The 24,298-nt window shown below is 46.8% G+C and overlaps 1 protein-coding gene across 1 annotated transcript in view; it reads left to right on the top strand.

The window, feature by feature from the left end:
- DGKB (diacylglycerol kinase beta) overlaps nt 1-24,298 on the top strand; it is a 738,755-nt gene that overhangs the window by 80,444 nt on the left and 634,013 nt on the right. The gene's annotated exons all lie outside the window — the stretch shown is intronic.

Here is a 24,298-nt window from a genome sequence, read left to right as displayed (position 1 = left end):
TTGGATGTTAGTGGAGGTTCTTTATCCAACATCCGCACAATCTTGCGTTGAAATCTCTTGTCAATTTTTCTTTTCAGTCCACATCTAGGGAGGTTAGCCACAGTGCCATAAACTTCTTTAAACTTCTTGATGACACTGCGCACGGTAGACACAGGAACATTCAGGTCTTTGGAGATGGACTTGTAGCCTTGAGATTGCTCATGCTTCCTCACAATTTGGGTTTTCAAGTCCTCAGACAGTTCTTTGGTCTTCTTTCTTTTCTCCATGCTCAATGTGGTACCCACAAGGACACAGGACAGAGGTTGAGTCAACTTTAATCCATGTCAACTGGCTGCAAGTGTGATTTAATTATTGCCAACACCTGTTAGGTGCCACAGGTAAGTTACAGGTGCTGTTAATTACAAAATTAGAGAAGCATCACATGATTTTTCGAACAGTGCCAATACTTTTGTCCACCCTCTTTTTTATGTTTGGTGTGGAATTATATCCAACTTGGCTTTAGGACAATTCTTTTTGTGTTTTTTCATTTAAGACAAATTAAATGAAGATAATAATAACAAAGAATTTGTGTTTGCAATCATTTTCAGGAAGAAACGGAGTATTATCTGACAGAATTGCAGGGGTGTCAATACTTTTGGCCACAACTGTAGAGTGTAAACCATATGGTCCTGGTTCATGAAAGAGTTGGTGTATAACACTGATAGGTTGGAATTTATTTTTTGCAAACCTCGAGGTTCTGCATAAATTTGTATAACTTTTGGTATTTTCCCATCTGTTTCGCCTAGTCGTGCCAAAATGGGTGTTGCTGGGGTATGACGGGACCCCTCAGAAGCATGTGTAGCTATGTGAATGGTAATAATATGTCTGTATTCTGAAGGGTCGGAGTTATTCCAGCTTCATTTCCTTGTAAACACTGTAAATCAATAGCTTTTTTGGGCAGACTCATCTGTAGATAATAAAGGATCTTAAAGCTGACCCGCGAGAGTCGTAAATCTCTGACAGTGTGATCTGCACATTAAACACAACACGACTTTCATCCACAGCAAATGTTGAAATGTGGATGCATTTATTAATGTGCAGACAAGTGATGTTTCCAATAATACCGCAGCAAACACAGGAACGGTGGCAGCGGCTTAGTCATAAACTATAAATTCAGTAAAGGATGGCGATTATGTGCTGTATCAATGGTGCCCAATTGTGAGACGACTTCTAAGTCACTAACAAGATGTTATCATTGCCTGCCATAGGACAGATATATTAGAGCTGTAGTCAGGGGTGGACATAGAAAACATGGGGTCCCATAGTCGAAGTCCTAATTGAGTCCTGATGTAGAAGGGAAGACCGGGCTGCTGAAGCGCTGGGTCCGGAACTGCTGGGGCCGAACCTCCTGTTCCTGGGGGGAACGAGATTGCAGCCGGAGCGAGCCAGTAACCAGGGTGAAGGGGACGTGGCCAGTCAGTGTGAGATAACATGGGTTGCGTGGCAATGGAAGCGGTCTTCTTGCCAGAATGCTGATGAGGTGCCGACCGCAAACGCTGAGAGGGGAGCGACAGGCCGCGGCGTGCATAGTGAGGGACTCGCCGAACCCGGCGGGTGCACAGTGGAGCGTGCGACTGACGGAGCATCGCAGCTCTGACATCCAGAGAGGCGGACGTCGGGCTGAGCATGGCAGCGCAGCCCTTCAGGTGACGGCGGCTGCTCAAAGAGACACAAGCCAAGAGGATTCCACTGCAAGAGCTCTATTCTTTTGCTCCGCAGATATAAGGACTAGGGGCTCAGCGGGCAAAACCGGAGACCACCCGCTGCTGCCAGAAGTAGGACCGTGTGCTGGGCGAGGACGCCGGCAGACATTACACCGACCTCCGCCAGCATCCTGCTACCCACGGGACCGGGAGGCTACGGAGCCATGATAAGTGAACTGTTAACCAGAGACTGTTAGTTAAACAACCATTTATTCAGTTTAGTTTTGTACCCTTTTACCCTGCTATCTCCCTGCGCGGAGTTCCCTACTGTCGATTAATTAAATATAGTTAACCCCTGCTCTGCAGCATTTGTGTTACTGCGTCCAAGCACCTGCATATTACACCTCCACCAAAAAAAAAAAAAAAAAAATAAAATAATAATAATATTATATATATTGCAATGTAGGCAGGGTCATAGGTATAGTCACAGAAGGTCGTAGCTCCCAATTTTTAAAATCAAAGAGGGACATTTATTGTAAAATTTAAGTAATTTTGTCCCTGATGAAACCCCTAATGTTCTCATCCACTACAATAAACCTTTCTTGGTACCCATAAACTATGTTGCTAACAAAAATGCTCCACAAACACTGTATGATAACCTTACAGTGAAAACTTCCACTGTTCCCCACAACTACAAAGTATAATGGCCCCAGAGTGCCCCCCAATAGTTATATCCTCTGTTTGCAGATATACACATTATTAGTCCCTCAGTGATCCCAACTCCCAACACATTATAATTGCCCACATAGACTCACAACACAATGTGACAACCCCCACAGTCCCTCCATACAGTATAATGGCCGTGCGCCATCCCACGACACAGTATGATGCCCCCCCGCCATCCCACGACACAGTATGATGCCCCCCCGCCATCCCACAACACAGTATGATGGCCCCCCGCCATCCCACAACACAATATGATGGCCGTACGCCATCCCACAACACGGTATGATGGCCTCCACAGTCCCACAACACAGTATGATGGCCGTACGCCATCCCACAACACAGTATGATGGCCGTACGCCATCCCACAACACAGTATGATGGCCGTCTGCCATCCCACAACACAGTATGATGGCCGTACGCCATCCCACAACACAGTATGATGGCCCTCTGCCATCCCACAACACAGTATGATGGCCGTACGCCATCCCACAACACAGTATGATGCCCGTCTGCCATCCCACAACACAGTATGATGGCCCCCCGCCATCCCACAACACAGTATAATGGCCGTACGCCATCCCACAACACAGTATGATGGCCGTACGCCATCCCACAACACAGTATGAAGGCCCTCCGCCATCCCACAACACAGTATGATGGCCCCCGCCATCCCACAACACAGTATGATGGCCGTACGCCATCCCACAACACAGTATGAAGGCCCTCCGCCATCCCACAACACAGTATGATGGCCCCCCGCCATCCCACAACACAGTATGATGGCCGTACGCCATCCCACAACACAGTATGATGGCCGTACGCCATCCCACAACACAGTATGAAGGCCCTCCGCCATCCCACAACACAGTATGATGGCCTCCACAGTCCCACAACACAGTATGATAGCCGTCCGCCATCCCACAACACAGTATGAAGGCCCTCCGCCATCCCACAACACAGTATGATGGCCTCCACAGTCCCACAACACAGTATGATGGCCGTCCGCCATCCCACAACACAGTATGATGGCCGTCCGCCATCCCACAACACAGTATGAAGGCCATCAGCCATCCCACAACACAGTATGATGGCCGTCCGCCATCCCACAACACAGTATGATGGCCTCCACAGTCCCACAACACAGTTTGATGGCCGTCCGCCATCCCACAACACAGTATGAAGGCCGTCCGCCATCCCACAACACAGTATGATGGCCTCCACAGTCCCACAACACAGTATGATGACCGTCCGCCATCCCACAACACAGTATGATGGCCGTTCGCCATCCCACAACACAGTATGATGGCCGTCCGCCATCCCACAACACAGTATGATGGCCTCCACAGTCCCACAACACAGTATGATGGCCGTTCGCCATCCCACAACACATTATGATAGCTGCCACAATCTTACAGCATAGTATGATGTCTCACACAGTCCCTCACACTGTATAATATCCAGGATGCAGATACCATTAAAGGTGTGATGGAACTAGCCCCCCTTATTCACTGGCCTTAGCGCAGCTGAGGGGTCTTCTGCTGTTAGCGTCATACCTCTGCCTGCAGCCTGGTCCTAGTCCAGACATCACCAACTGACTGACCCTTTCCAGACCATAAGCAATGTCTTCTGGAGCTCTGCAGATGCTGCTGTAATCACAGGGTCTAGTTAACTAGCTAATGTGCTCTATGGACACAAAATACAGAGAATGTCAAGAATAACAAACTGATTGTTTTGTCATTAAAGGAATATTGCTAATTAAAAAGAACCTGTGATTACAGCAGCCTCTGATCTATTCCAGGTTAATGTCCCTCCAGTATGATAGACGAGAAGAGGGGAGAATTGGCAACCCCTTTAATTTAGTTTACATACAGTATATCTATTAATTTCTATAGCTGACATCAACAGGGGATAAATATTATAAATATATATATTATTTATTATAGCACCATTTATTCCATGGCGCTTTACATGTGAGGAGGGGTATACATAATAAAAGCAAGTACAGTAATCTTAAACGATACAAGTCACGACTGGTACAGGATGAGAGAGGACTCTGCCCGTGTGGGCTCACAATCTACATGGGATGGGTGAGGATAAAGTAGGCGAGGGTAGAGCTGGTCATGCAGCGGTTTGGTGGATCGGTGGTTACTGCAGGTTGTAGGCTTGTCGGAAGAGGTGGGTCTTCAGGCTCTTTTTGAAGGTTTCCATGGTAGGCGAGAGTCTGATGTGTTGTGGTAGAGAGTTCCAGAGTAGAGGGGATGCGTGGGAGAAATCTTGTATGGGATTGTGGGAAGAGGAGATAAGAGGAGAGTAGAGAAGGAGATCTTGTGAGGATCGGAGGTTGCATTTAGGTAAGTATCGGGAGACGAGGTCACAAATGTATGGAGGACTCAGGTTGTGGATTAGATTAGATTAGATTAGATTAGATAAACTTTATTGATCCCGGAGGAAATTACAGTATTACAGCAGCAGAACAAAGATCAAGAACATTACAAGAACAATACACACTTTACAAAATAAGTCTATATGGACAGCAGATGCGGATAGACTGGTACTTGTAACTCACCAATTCCCCCCCATACACTTTGAACTTCATTTAGTCTTGGGATGCTTTACACTTATACATTTGTTAAACATCCCCACAGCTGTCGGAACAAACGATTTTCTATATCTTTCCTTTTTACACATTAGTTGGAGTAGACGCTTGCTGAATGTGCTCTTTTGCTTCGCAAACAGTTCATAGAGCGGGTGTGTATTGTTGCTCATTATAGCCTTGCATTTCTTAGTAATTCTATCCTCTAATACCTCCTCGAAAGTCCTGAGTTGTAGACCCACCGCCGCACTAGCCTTCTTGATAAGTTTATTCAGCTTATTCGCGTCAGCTGTGCGCACACTACTACCCCAGCATATAATTGCATCAAAGATTGCACTCGCCACAATGGATTGGTAGAACATTTCAAGCATTTTGCTACACACATTAAACGACCTTAACTTCCTTAGGAAGTAAAGTCTACTCATCCCTTTCTTGCAAACCTTCTCCATATGGCACCTCCAATCAAGCTTGCTGTCCAGGTGAACCCCCAAATATTTGAAATTCTCCACCATCTCCACATCCTGACCATCAATAGTGATAGGTAAGCAATCCTTCATGCACCTTCCATAACTCAACACCAGCTCCCTGGTTTTCTTTACGTTGAGTTCTAAATGGTTAGCCTGGCACCAGTCAACAAAGTCCAAAACCACCCTTCTGTATTCCTCCTCCCCCCGGTCTCTCTCAATACCTCCGACTATCACTGAGTCATCAGAGTACTTCTGAAGGTGACAAAGGTCTGATTTATACTGAAAATCAGCTGTGTATAACGTAAAAAGGAATGGCGACAGCACCGTTCCCTGAGGGGCTCCAACACTACTCCGCACACTATCCGATACGGCCGCCCCCAACCTCACAAACTGTGGCCTGTCCGACAGATAATCAATGATCCAATTCACTAGTCCCTCATCATGGCTTTGTATCATGGTTAGGGTTTTGAACTGGAGTCTTTGGGTAATGGGGAGCCAGTGCAGGGATTGACAGAGGGGAGAGGCCGGGGAATAGCGGGGGGACAGGTGGATTAGTTGGGCAGCAGAGTTTAGAATTGATTGAAGGGGTGTAAGAGTGTTAGAGGGGAGGCCACTGAGCAGGAGGTTGCAGTAGTCAATATATACACACTAGTCACCTTCAGTTTACATCTATGTGACCTTTTACAATCTTCCATTCTAAATCCACATGTATCTGAGTTGTACAGTACTTTATATTGGTGGCCTATCCTTAGCCACATCTGACATTTCCACCAATCAACTATTCTTGGTGCTGGTGGAGGCCAGATGTGATCAGTTGAAGAGTAGAAAAGCATAGCTCCATCAACTGTATAGTATCTGCAGCCGGGTACTGCAACTCCGTCCTTATTCAAAAGAATAGAGGTGGATCGGCAGTTCACCAAACTTTTCAATGGGCAAAATGGAGTCAGGCGGGTAATGTTCTCCTAGCTTTCACCAAACCCAACTTCATCCAGCAGACACCATCAGATGGTCCATCAGATGCACAGAAGAGCTTTCCTCCAGAGTCCAGTTGGGACGGCTTTACACTACTGCATCTGACGTTCGGCATTGTGCTTGGTGATGTACGGCTACATGCAGATGCTCAGCTATGTAAATTTCAATAATATCACTCACAGGTGACACTGGTATCAGTGAGCTCTGAACCACGACCAATCTGGTACATGGTAGTAAAGTCAGAAGGCATGAGGGGGGCAGGTTTTCTACATCAGGGCAATGGGACCGTATGTTATACACTATTGGTGATGTGCTATATGTTATATATGGGGACGAAAGGCCAGATGTTATATACCATGGGTGAGGGGCTGGATGTTATACACTGGGGTTGAATGAAGAACCTGAATTCACTGATTAAGACATGAGGCCTAATTCTTTTCTCCATGTCTCGTATATATTTTGTGGTTTGAAAGTTGTAATGGAAACGTTTTAAAAAAAACAGTCACGCTCCGGACCTTTAATAAAATTAAATTTTTCAAAAACACATCAAAAGTGTTTTATATTGAATCTATCTTGAATATGGCCAACGACAGCGATCGTTTGACAAATTGCTGAATTAAAATTCGTTGACCATATTGAGATGTCATGGACGAACCCGCTCCTCTGATTACCGTATGCTAATCGCTTCCCCACATGGAAAGAGAGTTAAGATACAGAACTTTGCATATAAATCAGTAAATTATGGGCGCTGGAAGCCCCTGTCGTGTCGTCTTCAGCTTGAAGGCAAGATCAGTGATTAAATACTTAATTTCTTATTATTATGATAATACACAAGCAATAACAATAATAGGCACCAGAGGCGTCAGTGCTGGGTAACCATGCATATAGTGGTCCGTATGACAGCTTCCTTATGGGGGGGTTGTCCAGAAACATTCCCTTCTCTGTCTATGGGTTGTGTTTGGCTCAAGTCGGTTAACGAGAAATGGACATACTTGTAAAACCAGGTGCAATCTATGGGAAAGATTTATGGAATTTCTGTTAAAAAGTAAAGAAAAAAACTATTTCTAATCTAATGTAATAGAGTCAGATGTGACCGCAGAAGAAAGTGCAAGCTGAAAAGTGCTGCCGGACTCCTGGTCCCTGGTGGTTCTGACTGTGGTAGTGTCATGAAGGTCTTATTTGTATCTGTGGGTCACATATTCCGTTATCACCGCGCTTGCACTTGCTCCGTCCCTTGTTTTTTTGACTCCCTGTGTATGAATGAGTCATGTACAAACAGCGGAAGTTTCTTGTTTTCCTCCTAATGGATACGTAAGACGTCGCCATCAATAAGGGGGGCGTAAATCTTTCCAGTGGGGTTTATTTGCACGGTTTTAAGTACACGGTCGCTGCGCTGTGAACACGACTCTTCCAGCAGAGATTTTTAAATATTATGTATTGAAGTTCAGATTCAAGGAGATTTGCAGTCAGGCGTTCAGCTCAGACAAAGGGAGAAGTCGTGAACCCAGCTCAGCGCGCTCTACGGAATGTAAATGGATAATGTACTGGAGCCGTTCACCGAGCCATTGTGTACCGTGACGAGCTGCGTCGTTTTCTGTACTTAATGCCAGGGCTTTGCTTCCTGCTCAGTTAGTCATCCTGACAATTATACATTTTTTTTCAATGTATGGTAAATGACGGTGATACTGTATATATCAGGAGGGAAAACAAACAAATGTGCATTTAAAGCATGTATCTACTTTTAAGAACTACTTAGTAATTTGCAAATAGATTTACGGTAATCACAAATATTAAATCACTTTGTAAATACATCACATTACTGATCTTGTACTGATCCGGAGTTACATCCTGTATTATACCCCAGAGCTGCACTCACTATTCTGCTGGTGCAGTCACTGTGTACATACATTTCATTACTGATCCTGAGTTGCATCCTGTATTATACTCCAGAGCTGCACTCACTATTCTGCTGATGGAGTCACTGTGTACATACATTACATTACCGATCCTGAGTTACACCCTGTATTATACTCCAGAGCAGCATTCACTATTCTGCTGGTGCAGTCACTGTGTGCATACATTACATTACTGATCCTGAGTTGCATCCTGTATTATACTCCAGAGCTGCACTCACTATTCTGCTGGTGCAGTCACTGTGTACATACATTACTGATCCTGAGTTACATCCTGTATTATACCCCAGAGCTGCACTCACTATTCTGCTGGTGCATTCACTGTGTACATACATTACTGATCCTGAGTTACATCCTGTATTATACTCCAGAGCTGCACTCACTATTCTGCTGGTGCAGTCACTGTGTACATACATTACATTACTGATCCTGAGTTGCATCCTGTATTATATTCCAGAGCTGCTCTCACTATTCTGCTGGTGCAGTCACTGTGTACATACATTACATTACTGATCCTGAGTTACATCCTGTATTATACCCCAGAGCTGCACTCACTATTCTGCTGGTGCATTCACTGTGTACATACATTACTGATCCTGAGTTACATCCTGTATTATACTCCAGAGCTGCACTCACTATTCTGCTGGTGCAGTCACTGTGTACATACATTACATTACTGATCCTGAGTTGCATCCTGTATTATATTCCAGAGCTGCTCTCACTATTCTGCTGGTGCAGTCACTGTGTACACACATTACTGATCCTGAGTTACATCCTGTATTATACCCCAGAGCTGCACTCACTATTCTGCTGGTGCAGTCACTGTGTACATACATTACATTACTGATCCTGAGTTACCTCCTGTGTTATACACCAGAGCTGCACTCACTATTCTGCTGGTGCAGTCACCTTGTACATACACTACATTACTAATTCTGCGTTACATCCTTTAACATCTATGTATTTATATTTCAGTTTGGACTCTATGGGTACTAAAAACTAGATATTATATTTTAGTGATTTTTTATGTCTTTAATATTAGTTTAGTGGTATCAAACTCCTGGTTATGACTTACCTGAAGTGGGACAGCTTGTCATAGAAAATATTAAGATTGATAAGTTCATAACACAGAACCATTGAGGGCGCATTCACTCCCCCCACACATGCACAGAATTTCCAGCAGGAATAGGAGCTGACATTCTGAACCTCTTTGTGAGAATATTATGTGTAGCTGAGAAGACCATACTCCCTGCAATGTTCAGTTGACTGAAAAAGTATATGTATTGTGGGGAAGCAGCCATAGAGTCTAAGATTTGAAAGGAAGAGATGCAAATATCTTAGGTAACTATGGTGGTTACCTAAGAGAAATCTGGATGTCTGCAGCCAGCTGATTTGGTGCCGATGGAAAAAGTTATGAATATTGGGGGTTTGTATAGATCCGATATTGATGGGCAATACATCTTCAACTTCAGGACTAATCGGGGAAGAATATGCATATTTTTTAATAACTGTGACACCTGCCTATAAGCCCCAAATCAGTAGTGGACAGATAGCTGACAAAAGCCATGCCATGTTTACTATCTATGGAAAGGTAAAATTCTGATAAAAAATATGGTGGCGATCTCAATATTCTGCGATCGTCAGGATTAAGATATGGTGAATGTTGGGAATACCATAATTTCCCCAAACTGAAGCCATATCCCAGGACCAGCCCTGTTTTGAGGGCTGTCATCAAGGGGAGTTGTGTGGGTGTAACTTAGGAGCTAATAAATGGCAAATGCCAAATTTTGGATGTTGTCAGTACTTGGAGGCACAGTTCACTCTGGGTGCTGTCCGTTTTCCTGGAGTTGCTACCTCCATAAATCCGAAGCCATTGCTGTGACGACAGGTGTAGTAAATTTCTTTTGTTTATCCTATATATTTTATGTAATTGTATATGCTGTATTGTTTTTTTCCCCTTTGTGAAATTGTTTGTATATGGTTTATAAACACTTCTTAATGTTCTGGATTAAATTTAATAGTTCTGCTCCTTTTGTTCTTTAAACCACACTCCTGAAGCCATATGTTACAGTAACCCAGGTGTCCAATTGACTTGTTTAAACAATTGGTGTGGCAGCGAGTAGTTCTTGGGTTATCGTGGAGTTAGCAGTGACCATACCGGGGTATAGGTATATATTCCATGCTTTGGAATTGGAGGTGTATATACTATACGCTCTCTGTTAGATCTCCAATAACTGGCCTATTGTTGGACACAGCCTGTGGCCTACTATGTTTATTGTTGGCTAATCGTGAAATTGTCCTGCCTATAGGGGCAACAGAAGGCTGTTTGTGACAAAAAGGTAGCAGTGGGGTGGTTCAGCGCGACCTCACAGGCTGTGATCTTTGACATAGCTCTATTCTTTTTGTAGTGGCCAAAAATGATTCAAGTCCACTTTTACAGAAGAAAGGTTGCATGAGGGGTATATTGACCAGACCCTCCTAGTGGAAAACTATTCCAAATCATCCTATGTTTTGATGCCGCCTTCCATGTATGCATCTATTTTGAACATTTGGAGTCTAGTATTATGCCTCATACACTTAAAAACCCTTCCTGCCGTCTCAATGTCCTTGAGGTGTATGACATCCACAACTTTCAAAATTACTTTCTTGTAGATTGAAAAATCGGCCAAGTGAAGAGAATGCGAAACATAAAACGGAATGGAGAATAGAGATGAATTTTCTAAAACTGTGAAAAGCATAATATTTATGATTGCTTTTGGCCCTTTCTTACATTTCTGTTCTTAGCTGCATCTTATAGTGACAAGAAGCTCGAGAATTCTCGCTTATTGATTGTTTCTGATACATAGAAACCCCACGGCGAGTCTAAATTTGACGTTCTGACTTCACATATCTGTTAGGGACGGCGGAACGCAGTAAATATAAAATAATAGAAAGTGCGTTCGCTGCCCGGGGTCCACCGTGCAGTAGGTGGTAAACTGCTGCTATATAATGGCAGGCGCACTCTAGTTTGGTAGCCAATGTCCGGAATCGGAAGGCATAATGGCTGACCGAGAGAGACCCCTGTGTTAGGGCCAGTAATTGGAGACAGGTGTCATGCGTGATCCGTGGTCCCAAAAAGACCTGCTTCAGGGCCGTGTGGAACTGAGCAGCGCCCTGAACCGCGGGGTCATCACTCTCCCACAATGGCGTAGCCCACTCTAGCGCCCTGCCTGATAGGAGAGAAACAATAAACCCCACCTTTGCCCGCTCTGTGGGAAATCACGTGGCCAGTAACTCCAGCTGGATAGAGCACTGGCTCACGAAACCCCTGCAGGCAGTGCTGTCACCGCAAAACTTATCGGGCAACGGAAGGCGGGTTATTGTCGGCATAGGCGTGGGTGTGGACACGCATGAGACAGCCTCTGCGACTGCCTGAGCAGTGGCCACTGTAGCATTCGCAGCTGAGGTGGAGCTCTCAATAGCCGCCAACCTGCTCTCCAGCTGCCGAAAGTAGTAATGTACCGCTGTAGCTGCTGCAGGTCTGCCATTACTAGCCAGACCCTGGCACTAGTATAATGTTAGGGATGGCAGAACGCACTAAATATAAAATAATAGAAAGTGCGTTCACCGCCGGTGGTCCACCATGCAGTAGGTGTTAAACTGCTGCTATATAATGGCAGACGCACAATATGGCGGTATATCGCACACGGGTTGAACGTCACCCGGTGTGCACTGGGCGTACTCTGTTATGTTCACAGAGGCGCCTAACGGCATAAACATAAATGCCGAGCCTGTTTACCTCATAGGTCTCAGCGGTGTGCACGCACGGTATATGGTCACAGGACTCGGGCCCAAGACACAGGGTCGGAGTCCGTCTAGACTTACCGTGCATGCGGCGTCGCAACTGCAGACGCCACAAGTGCTGCTGACTGCAGCACGGCGACTGAACCAGCCGCTGTACGACAATGCCCAAGAGCGGGCGCACTGCCGGACGCTAGCACTGTGTAGAGGTGCAGTGTGCTCAGTGACCTATGGCTTGCCACTGACTGGCGCTGACTGCTACTCAAGTTCCCTATCCACAGGCGTAATATCAAAGGAAAGGGAATCTTAATGAGTCAGTCACCAGAACCATACATCCATCACCATTCACACATCTAGCAAGTAAAGCCTATACTAGTGCATGGCCGCTCGGCCATGTGGACCTTTTATAGCCGTGCGGGACCTTCCAGATTTCTGGGATAGACCAATCAGATCAGGAGAAGGACCTGAGCACGTGACTCCCGATCTCCAAAGGGAGATCGTCTCATGAGTATGCCCAGTAGCGTGACGAGAGGATTTAACCACTGGAGTGGCTTGCTGCAGGGCAGCCTGCGCTGCTATTGCTGACCCTGAGGTGGCAGCAACATCCAGTCCTACAGTGCTGGTCTGAGCAGAGCGCCTGCGATGCCGAGATTGCTGTGCAGGCTCCTGAGCGGTCGGAGAAGAATGGGAGACCGCAGGATGCAAGGCTCTGGATTTCCGCTGTGCAGCTGCAGGAACCCAACGCCTAACATTGGCCTCGGCACGCTCAAACGCCGCAATCAGGAGCGGGGCGTGGATGTTCTCCACTGGCTCTCAGGTCCAGACCATGACCCTTCCAGTCCACCAAATAAAACTTTTTGCCACGCACAATCCTGCGTCCCACAATGGCGTTGACCTCAAACTCATCCGAGGAAAGGTCTGATGTCCCGGCAGATGACTCGGAAAATCAAGCCATGTCAACAGGCTTGAGAAGGGACACGTGGAAGACGTCAGAGATGGCCAAGTGTGGTGGAAGAGCCAGACGGTAGACCACTGAGCTGATGCGCTCGTGGACCTTGAAGGGACCAATGTATCGCGGAGCGAACTTGGAGGACTCTGCCCGCAGCTTGATATTATGCGCAGAGAGCCACACCAAGTCGCCAGGGGCAAAAGTTGGAGCAGGACGCCGATGTGTGTCAGCTGACGATCTCATTCTCTCTTTAGAGGCTCGAATAGCATCCTGGGTGCAATCCCAAATGTCGCAAGCCTCCACTGCCCAGTCTGCCACCCTGGAATCAGTGGAAGACACTGGCATCGGGACAGGGATGCGCGGATGCTGGCCGTAATTGAGAAGGAACGGCGTCTGACCAGTGGAATCAGCCACTGCATTATTCAGGGCAAATTCAGCCCACGGTAGTAAGGATGCCCAGTCATCCTGCCTGGCAGAGACAAAATGTCGCAGGTATGTGACCAGAGTTTGATTGGCTCTCTCAACCAACCCGTTCGTCTCAGGATGATCTGCAGAGGACAAATTGAGCTCGATACTGAGTAGACTGCAGAGCTCCCTCCAAAATCGAGATGCAAACTGGGGACCTCGGTCACTGACTATTTTGTCTGGCATACCGTGCAAACGAAATACGTGCTTTATGAACAATGCGGCGAGACCACGAGCGGAAGGCAGCCGCGCGAGTGGCACCAGATGCACCATTTTAGAGAAATGATCGGTGACCACCCAGATGACCATGCTGCCACCAGATTTGGGCAGGCCGACCACAAAGTCCACGCAGACCAGCTCCCAGGGTCTGTCTGCCACCGGCAAGGGATACAGTAACCCCGCCGGCCTCTGCCTAGAGGACCTGTTCCGAGCACAAAAGACGCATGCTTGAATGTACTCTTTAGTGTCCCGAGCCATGTGCGGCCACCAATAAGACCTTGTCAGGAGTTCTGTGGTCCGCTTAATGCCAAAGTGACCACCCACCCTGGACACGTGTGCCCACGCGAGGACCTCTGGCCGCAGGCGAGGAGGGACAAAGGTCTTGCCCGGCGGAACTGCCTCAAGAGCGACCGGAGCCACGGTCCTCAGGCTCTCCGTGGGGACAATTAGCCAAGGCTTAGCCTCCTCTTCTTCCACTGAGACCACCGAGCGAGAAAGAGCATCCGCACGGACGTTCTTCTCTCCAGACAGGTAGTGCAAGGTGAAGCGGAAGCGGTAGAAGAAGAGCGACCACCTAGCTTGATGAGAGTTCAAGCGCTGGGCCGTTTGCAAATAGACCAGGTTTTTATGGTCAGTGTACACCTGGAAGGGAAACCGGGCTCCCTCCAGGAGATGTTTCCACTCAGAAAAGGCCAATTTCATGGCCAGCAACTCCCTGTCCCCGATGGAGTAGTTTCTCTCCACCGGTGAGAAGGTCTTTGAGAAGAAGAAGCAGGGATGCTTCCGACCTTGAGAATCCTTCTGGAAAAGGACTGCTCCTGCACCAACGGATGAGGCATCTACCTCTAGGATAAAGGGTTTATCCACATCGGGACGGTGGAGGATGGGAGCGCCAGCAAAATGGGTTTTCAGAGACGAAAAGGCCGGGGAGACCTGCTCTGACCAAACCTTTGGATTGGCTCCTTTCTTGGTGAGAGTGACCAAAGGAGCTATCAGTGTGGAGAAGTGGGGAATGAACTGGCGGTAATAGTTAGCGAACCCCAAAAAGTGCTGCACCGCTTTCAGAGAATGGGGCTCCTGCCAGTCCATTACCGCTTGCAATTTGGCAGGATCCATAGCCAACCCCTGGGCCGAGATGATATAACCCAGGAACGGCAAGGACTCCTGCTCAAACTGGCACTTCTCCAGCTTGGCGAAGAGAGAATTCGCCCGCAAACGGTCGAAGACCTTGCAGACGTCTCTCCGGTGAGAGGCCACATCTGGAGAAAAGATGAGAATGTCATGCAGATAGACCACCACCGAGGTAGAGAGCATATCTCGAAAGACGTCATTTACGAAGTCCTCGAAGACAGCAGGCGCATTACAGAGGCCGAAGGGCATGACCAGATACTCATAGTGGACATCCCTGGTATTAAAGGCTGTCTTCCACTCGTCTCCTTCGCGTATGCGGATCAGGTTGTACGCCCCCCGTAGATCTACTTTAGTTTCGTAAAGATCCGGGCCCCTCGCAACCTGTCAAACAACTCAGAGATCAAAGGAAGAGGGTATTTGTTTTTTATGGTAATGGCGTTGAGACCTCTGTAGTCAATGCAGGGGCGCAACTTCCCACTCTTCTTCTGCACGAAGAAGAACCCTGCACCAGCCGGCGACACTGATTTTCTGATAAACCCTCTTGCCAGGTTCTCCCGGATATATTGTGACATGGCCTCTGTCTCCGGGAGAGATAGAGGGTACAAGCGGCCTCTAGGAGGCTCCACACTTGGCAATAGGTCTATCGGGCAATCGTAAGGACGGTGTGGCGGAAGCGTCTCCGCTGATTTTTTGGAGAAGATGTCCGCGTACTGCCGGTAGTGTCCAGGGAGCACGGAAAGATCCGCGGGCACCTCCGTGGATGCTACTTGAACACTGCCCCTGATTCACCTTCCCTCACAGTCCTTGCTCCAACTCAGTATACTCCCCAAAGACCAATCTATATGAGGGGAATGGTAATGGAGCAACGGAAGTCCGAGAAGCACCTGGTCGATGCCATCTGGCAAAATGAACAGGGACAATGTCTCGTGATGAGAGGGTGAAATTGAGAAACCAAGAGGTGCTGTCTGGTGTGTAACTTGGGATGGTAAAGGCGCACCGTCAATCACCCTGATGGTCAAGGGACAAGGCAGTAGTACCAGCGGAATAGCGTGCTTTTGGGCAAAGGATGAGGACATGAAGTTTCCTTCTGCCCCGGAGTCCACCGTGACCTCTACCTCCCAGGTGGAAGCACCGCTATCTAATGTTCCTCGGAATACTGGTTTGGGAGAAAAGGTTTTCATATTAGTTAGACCACCACCTACGACGACAGGACGTGATTGTTTTTTCGACCGCACGGGACACGTGCTAGTCGAGTGACCAAACTGCCGGAACTGGTAACAGCATGCGGAGCTTCGCACCGGACGTGGCTTGGAGCCGGGGCGAGACACCTCCATAGATTCAGAAGGTGTAAGCTCCTGATTGGGAAATTCTAGTGTCTCGGAGAAGGTGGGAGCCAAATTAACCCTTCGTCTGGATTGCGCACGTTCCAGCCTGCGCTCCGTAAACCGGAGATCAATGTGGGTGGAGATGGCAATCAACTCCTCCAATCTTGTGGGGACTTCTCTGTTTGCTAGAGCATCTTTGACATGCCCCGCTAACCTTCTCCAAAACACTGGGACGAGTGCTTTGTCAGGCCACTCTAGTTTGGAAGCCAATGTCCGGAATCGGAAGGCATAATGGCTGACCGAGAGAGACCCCTGTGTTAGGGCCAATAATTGGAGAGAGGTGTCGTGCGTGATCCGTGGTCCCAAAAAGACCTGCTTCAGGGCCGTGTGGAACTGAGCAGCGCCCTGAACCACGGGGTCATCACGCTGCCACAATGGCGTAGCCCACTATAGCGCCCTGCCTGATAGGAGAGAAACAATAAACCCCACCTTTGCCCGCTCTGTGGGAAATCACGTGGCCAGTAACTCCAGCTGGATAGAGCACTGGCTCACGAAACCCCTGCAGGCAGTGCTGTCACCGGAAAACTTATCGTGCAACGGAAGGCGGGTTATTGTCGGCATAGGCGTGGGTGTGGACACGCATGAGACAGCCTCTGTGACTGCCTGAGCAGTGGCCACTGTAGCATTTGCAGCTGAGGTGGAGCTCTCAATAGCCGCCAACCTGCTCTCCAGCTGCCGAAAGTAGTAATGTACCGCTCTAGCTGCTGCAGGTCCGCCATTACTAGCCAGACCCTGGCACTAGTATAATGTTAGGGATGGCAGAACGCACTAAATATAAAATAATAGAAAGTGCGTTCACCGCCGGTGGTCCACCATGCAGTAGGTGTTAAACTGCTGCTATATAATGGCAGACGCACAATATGGCGGTATATCGCACACGGGTTGAACGTCACCCGGTGTGCACTGGGCATACTCTGTTATGTTCACAGAGGCGCCTAACGGCATAAACATAAATGCCGAGCCTGTTTACCTCACAGATCTCAGCGGTGTGCACGCACGGTATATGGTTACAGGACTCGGGCCCAAGACACAGAGTCGGAGTCCGTCTAGACCTACCGTGCGTGCGGCGTCGCAACTGCGGACGCCCCAAGTGCTGATGACTGCAGCGCGGCGACTGAACCAGCCGCTGTATGACAATGCCCAAGAGGGGGTGCACTGCCGGACGCTAGCACTGTGTAGAGGTGCGCTGTGCTCAGTGCCCTATGGCTTGCCACTGACTGGCGCTGACTGCTACTCAAGTTCCCTATCCACATGTGTAATATCAAAGGGAGGGGAATCTTAATGAGTCAGTCACCAGAATCATGCATCCATCACCATTCACACATCTAGCAAGTAAAGCCTATAGCGCATGGCCGCTCGGCCATGTGGACCTTTTATAGCCGTGCGAGACGTTCCAGATCTCTGGGATGGACCAATCAGATCAGGAGAAGGACCTGAGCACGTGACTCTCGATCTCCAATGGGAGAGCATCTCGTGAGCATGCCCAGTAGCGTGACGAGAGGACTTAACCACTGGAGTGGCTTGTTGCAGGGCAGCCTGCGCTGCTATTGCTGACCCCGAGGTGGCAGCAACAACCACTCCTACAGAGCTGGTCTGAGCAGCGTGCCTGCGATGCCGAGATTGCTGTGCAGGCTCCTGAGCGGTCAGAGAAGAATGGGAGACCGCAGGGTGCAAGGCTCTGGACTCCCGCTGTTCAGCTGCAGGAACCCGACGCCTAACACAAATCTTAAAGATGGTCTTTATGAAATAAGGTGGCAGTCTTTAGGAAATAAGGTGATGGTCTTTAGGAAATATGGTGACGGTCTTTAGTAAATAAGGTGGCGTTCTTCAGCTGTGAATACTACACAACATTTTCTTTTCCTTAAGTAAAGTTGATAAATATTAAAAAACCTTCAGTAATTCCTTATCTAGGGTAAGAGATAATCTAGAACAGTGCTCCCCAACTCGGGGCCTCCAGAGCCACCAACAGGTCATGTTTTCACGATTTCCTTAGTATTGCACAAGTGATAGAATTCTTGCCTTTCCAGGTAATGCAATGATCACCTTGGCAATACTAAGGAAATCCTGAAAACATGACCTGTTGGTGGCTCTTGAGGCCTGGAGTTGGGGAACACTGATCTAGAAAAACCCCTAGGGTCTGAAGAATTGATACTGAAATGGTTTAGAGGTCTCGTTTTAAGGCTTTTACAAGTAGAAGTTGCTGTTCTTCCTTCATCCCCTGTTGCATCCTCGTGTTTTTTTCCAATATACATATGAGGGGGATGACATTGATTGCACATTTCTCCCTACTGACAATTTTAGTATCTTCTTGAAGAAGATTCAGAATCAAACTCCTGCAAGGGGGGATAAAAGTAACTCAAGATCCGGTTCACTTGCTGCATGATATAATCAGTCACGACTTTCCACTGCTTGTACAGATGCTCCAACACAAGCAAAGTTCAATTCTTTAGTGTTGCAACGTCACAAATCAGGTGTCGTACAGAAAGATCGTTCTGTTTTAGCAAAGCCTGGGAGACGAACTCTTCCATGTAAGAATGATTGAAATGCACAGCAACTCTCCTGGCAATAGCCACCACCTTCTTCAGGCGGGTATATTCTCTTTAAGAAATTTTGCCAAATTAAATTTAGGATTGGCACCATGCATAGTGCATGAGTTACTTTGCCCAAGCATAAGGCAGCCGGAAGGTCCCAAACATTGTCAGTTATGATAATGTCCAGTTGCAGCTGAAGCCATCGAGCATGAGATTTGCTGCTTGATGCAGGGGAGTATGTGAGCTGCATGGCTTTTGTCGCCCATGTACTTACAAGAACGAAGAGCCTTGGGATGGGTAGTAGATGCACCGATATGCCCTGCTGCTGTTGGGGATGGGGTCATGTTCATTGAGAAGAAGATAGATAACTACCTCCTGGTGGTGTGGATCCCAGCCTCGATGACTTTACTATCTTTCCTGGTTGCATTTGTGCATTTCGTTTTTACTTAAATCATTTACCCTGTAGGCCATGACAAATATACATCGTCCCTGTCCATAATTGCTGCTCCTCTTGCCTACAGTGTAGTGCACTTTTGAACTAAATGCTAAGTTTTGAGAGTGACCCACATTCTCCCAATTGCAAAAGCATGAAACAGGCCTCCTATCAGCAAGACATGATGATAGCTGGGTATCTTTCACTGAGGCTGAGTGCACCCTATTATTTTGAAAAGGCCGCAGACTCTACTAAGTGCAGAAGAAAATTCCACACCAGCAACTTGTCCATTTGGGAGTTGAGTTGGTAAATAATGAGACAACTGGACACCTACACTTGATTACTCAATGGTTACTTGATGTCACAAGGAGAAGGAATAGGCAGAGACGTCAAAATATGACAACCAGCTGTTTATGGCGACTCTAGAGTTTTTTTCACTGAGGACAAAAATTCAGTTTGGTGCTCTTGCCTATAGATAGCTTAAAGGGGACCTGTCAGCAGGTTTGTGCTGAGTAACCTACACACACTTTCAGGCTGGTGCAGTTATACTGATTACAATGATACCTTGGGCGATGAAATCCATCTTGTAGTTGTTGTTTAATCTTTATTTTCAGTTTTCGGTTAAAGAGATTCTCATGCTCCGCGGCCTGTGGGTGTGGCTGTGGGCAGGGCTTCATGTGGTGCTCTGCTTACATATTAATCCTTACGGCTTCTGATAGGTCACTGATCTCTCACTGACCAGCCCCCTAGTTTACATACTGAATATAACATGTATCGAAAGAAAAAAATCAATGGGCTGCCACGGTGCGCGAGAATCTCATTAACTGAAAACTGACAATAAAGATTAAACAACAACCACAAGACGGATTTTATCACCCAAGGTACCATTGTAATCAGTGTAATGGCGCCAACCTGAAACAGTCTGTAGGTTACTGTGCAGAATCCCGCTGACAGGTTCCCTTTAAGTGGTTTGAGTAGTGACCACCCAAATACAAGTTGCACACTTATGTGCCAACGAGCTGCTCTTCCTAATTTTTTCAATGTTCACTGAAAAAAAAAGTTTTCTTAGACAAAGACACTTTAGGAAAATGCTGGCATTATATTTCCTGAAGTGCCTCCATTGGTATTGTTTATATTGTGTGGGTGAAGATATTTTTTTTGGGGGGGAATTTAAATTTTATATAGTGAGCGGATTTCAATGGAAAGCCACCCAAAGAATGAACATGCTATTACTTTTAATTGCTTCCCGGGTATCTAAGCCTGTACAAGTTAAATGAAGTGACTAAAGACTGAATATATGCATGTCAAGTCATTTTTACATTGTTTCACATTATATTAATTCTAAGTGACAGCTTTTTAGCCTGTAAAAAGCATAATTTTCACATACCCTATGTATAAAAATGACATATCTGTTGACATGTGATGAATGCAGAATCAGCAAGTAGAGCCAGCTCCCTGATAGTGAATATATCACTGTCTGTTAGGATTAGGTATGCTGCAGTGCTGAATTTTATAATTAACTAGAAATAGGCCTGATGCTGTCGCATCGGGAGTGCGGTGTTCCCCACGCAGGTGCAGTAACAGCCGCGTCGTTACCGCACATGCGCGGGTAGAGCGCGCAGTTGTGGCTGCGCAAGTGACATACACATCACAGCTATTCCTGCTCATGAGTAGTAACGACGTGGCTGTTACTGTGCATGCGTGGGAATAGCGGTGACGTGTATGTCACCGCTATTCCCGCGCATGCGTAGCAACGACGCGGCTGTTACTGCGTCTGCGTGGGAATAGCGGAGACGTGTATGTCACTTGCGCAGGCGCAGTTCGTGGCCTTGCGGCCATGAACTGCACCTGCGCAACTGACTGCCGTGGTGTCTTATGGGATTCGGGGACAGCGGCCAACTGGAGATTATATATATATAAATGATCCTAACATATACTCAAATGTAATAATCCTTAACTTATCCAATGGCAAAATACTATATTAACAGCCATGTTAATATCTGACATGTTGTGGATTGTTACACAGATTCAGAACCAATAATAGTACAGGAATTCATCACCAGAACTACCATGAGCACAAAAATACAGCATCCGACCCACCATCAGTGCACAAATATAGCACCAGAACCACCATCAATACATGAATAAAGCATCAAGCTCAGTCATGTTAGCCTCATATAGAATTGTATCACATGAAACTACAATTCCCAGTATGTCCTTAACTACTGTAAGGAGTTACTGAGAGTTGCTTTTACCAGCCATCATCAGATTGTGGACCATACAAGAACTGCAGTACTGATGAGATACAGGCAGTATCACAAATATTTTCATCCAGGTACCTTATAGGTGAATTCTTCTCTGATTGGAGTCATTCTAATGCTTTTTGTCTCCATCTTGTCCCGACACCATGATGACTTTTCACATATACAGCTCGTCTGTGCAGACTTTGCTCTACTCTGGTCTTCTGAAGGGCATCACAACTCCATACTGTCTCCTCCCACTGTGTCCTCTCCAAACTGCCTAGACTTAATACTGTGCCCCTCCTCAAATTTTTCCTACCATACTATCTTCTAACACTGTACCCTCATGCTGTTTCTTCATGTTCTGATAGAGAACCGTATTTCCTTGGCTATTTATGCTGGGACATCCATAGCTTATCTTCCTCCTGCAGAACATGCACACTGCAAAAGATTTGTTGACTAGCAGAATGGAAAATAATTGCCATAGGACCTGTCACCACCACCACGACTAGAGCATTCATGTGCTGTTGAGCCTTTTCAATCAGCTGCAGTTTCGGCATAACGTGCTATCAAGTAGATGAAGCAGATTTCTCCGTGAAATATTTTGCGACTCTACATTGGCTCTAGTCTTTATCGTCTTCTCCTTTGATGACAACACATCCTTGGAACCCCAATTTGATTCCCATGTTTTTCCATCACACAATTATGATCGTCAACCCTGGCTCGGCTAACAGTTGTCTCAGTGTGTGAAATGTCCCAAGTTCTTTGCCCCACCCTACTCCCTCCTCTACCACATCGAATGCCTGTTCCCCTACCACCATAGTTGACAGAGCCACCAACAGAGATAGGGATGTGAATCTTGTCCTCCACCCCTTCCAGTCCCAGTCTCTCAGGTCATCCGACTACATAGGCTAACCTTTCATCTTATTGGGTAAATCAACTGGAAGAAGTAGTTATGAAATATCTTCAGTATCCCCTCAGGGTTCTGTGGTTTAGGAAACTTAGGGGTAGAACAGATAGAGATGTTGTTAGTAGAATCAAAAGTCTGCAATGTAAAAGATTAAATGTTACAGCAGAGGAGGCGGTGAACTGTGCAGAACACTGACTCTAACTGACAGTGTTGCTGTCAGAGATAACATCATCCTGTTCTGATTGGGATGAGGGATGTGACACATATCCCATTACTTCCACCTCGGCCTTCTCTTTAATACATTTCTGAGAGCCATTGTAGGCCAATTGAAATCTTGCTGGATGGTTGGTGCTAGAGACTGCTGCATTACCTGCCAAGCTATGATAGTCTCTCCTGATTGACTATGTTATAACATGTATGAAAGGCTGCACCGCATTATGGGGAAGCCTGTGTGGCTGTATGGTAGGGGGCCGGATTGGGGGGTGGACCGCTGTTTACCACGACCAGATGACACGGACACCAGGCGATGGATCGACGAGGCGGAGACAGATCTCATTTGTAACAGTTCCAGCTTTATTCGTCGTCCTCCTGACGACCACTGTGATGCACCGCAGCCGCCTGCACCATTCTCTGTTTCTAGGCCAGGGTACCTTTTCACCTCTCCTTTAGTCGTATTGGCGTCCCTCGTGGATCTTTTGCTGGGGCTGTCCTAGACCCATCTACCGCCAGCGCTTCACCTGCCCGAGGTCACCATCCAGTCGGTACTCCCGGGGCCTCACTTGTCCTGCGGTACGTCACCTCGCCTATCCTGCGGTATGTCATGTCAGGGCCACCCCCCTGACTGTCCTCTCCGGTTAGTCCCCTGGTCGAGCTTTCTCTGTTCCCCGTCTTCTGTCTTCCTCTGCTAAGCTCCTCCCGGGACTGACTCTCTCGAACCCCAGCCACTCCTACTTATCCCCTCTCTCACCGGGAATTCCCCTCCTGGGTTCCTATCTCCCCACCCCCCATGATTATGCGTTTCTCGAGCCATAAGCCGTTGTTAAGTCCAAAACTACTCTCCCCTGCCATCTTGTGGTCATTTCTCGGTACTGCACCCTCCTATCTCCCTTTCCTAGCTGTCACCCTTCTATCCTGTCAATCTCCGTCCCTAATGCACAAACTGTCCCCGCCTACTACCAGTCAAGTCTGTCCGTCAAGTCACCTTCTCCACAGCTGCTCCTGAGACCATTAGAGATTAGATAATAGACATGAATGAATCTTTTGAAAGTTAAATTTGCCAGCTTCATGAATTGTTTTGATTAGCAAAAAAATCAATTTGCTGTAAAGCGCAAATATATAGTGAAGCCTCCAACTACTTTTAAGAGACATATAACACTTAAAGGTCACCTGTATCCAACTTATTCCAAGCTCTTTAATATTGCAAAGCCTTAGAAATGTGACCTCAACATATCTGGGTAAATGAATGGCAACTGTTTTTTACTCTTATGCTGTCATGCATTATTTGTAATGTTTGTTCAGTATTTTATTGCTTTCTCTCCCTGCCTCTGTAGGGAAGCTGTCAGCGGTGACATTCTTTCACTATCCAGAGTCACCACCACAAAATGGCTGCTGCATTTCCAACTTCTCCTTTAATACTGGCTACAATAGTTTCTACAGATTGGTTGTCGTATATATACTATGTGATAGCTGCAATGCATTCTTTTGGAAGCCCAAGCCGCCACACCTGAAGTCATATGAGTCTTTCCTAACTAATGCAATATTTTTCAATATATAAAATGGCAGCCATCATCTTAGATGATTCACACTTATTAAATCAAAAAAATGTTCAAAGTTCAGCAAATTCCAAAAACTTATATGCAAATTTGATTTACATATAATCGTTATGCTCAACTCCGTTAGAGA

This window comes from Dendrobates tinctorius, unplaced genomic scaffold, assembly GCF_039654945.1.
Source record: "Dendrobates tinctorius isolate UK_male_01 unplaced genomic scaffold, ASM3965494v1 ptg000070l, whole genome shotgun sequence".
Taxonomy (NCBI): Eukaryota; Metazoa; Chordata; class Amphibia; order Anura; family Dendrobatidae; genus Dendrobates; species Dendrobates tinctorius.
This window is presented reverse-complemented; position numbering and strand designations above follow the sequence as displayed.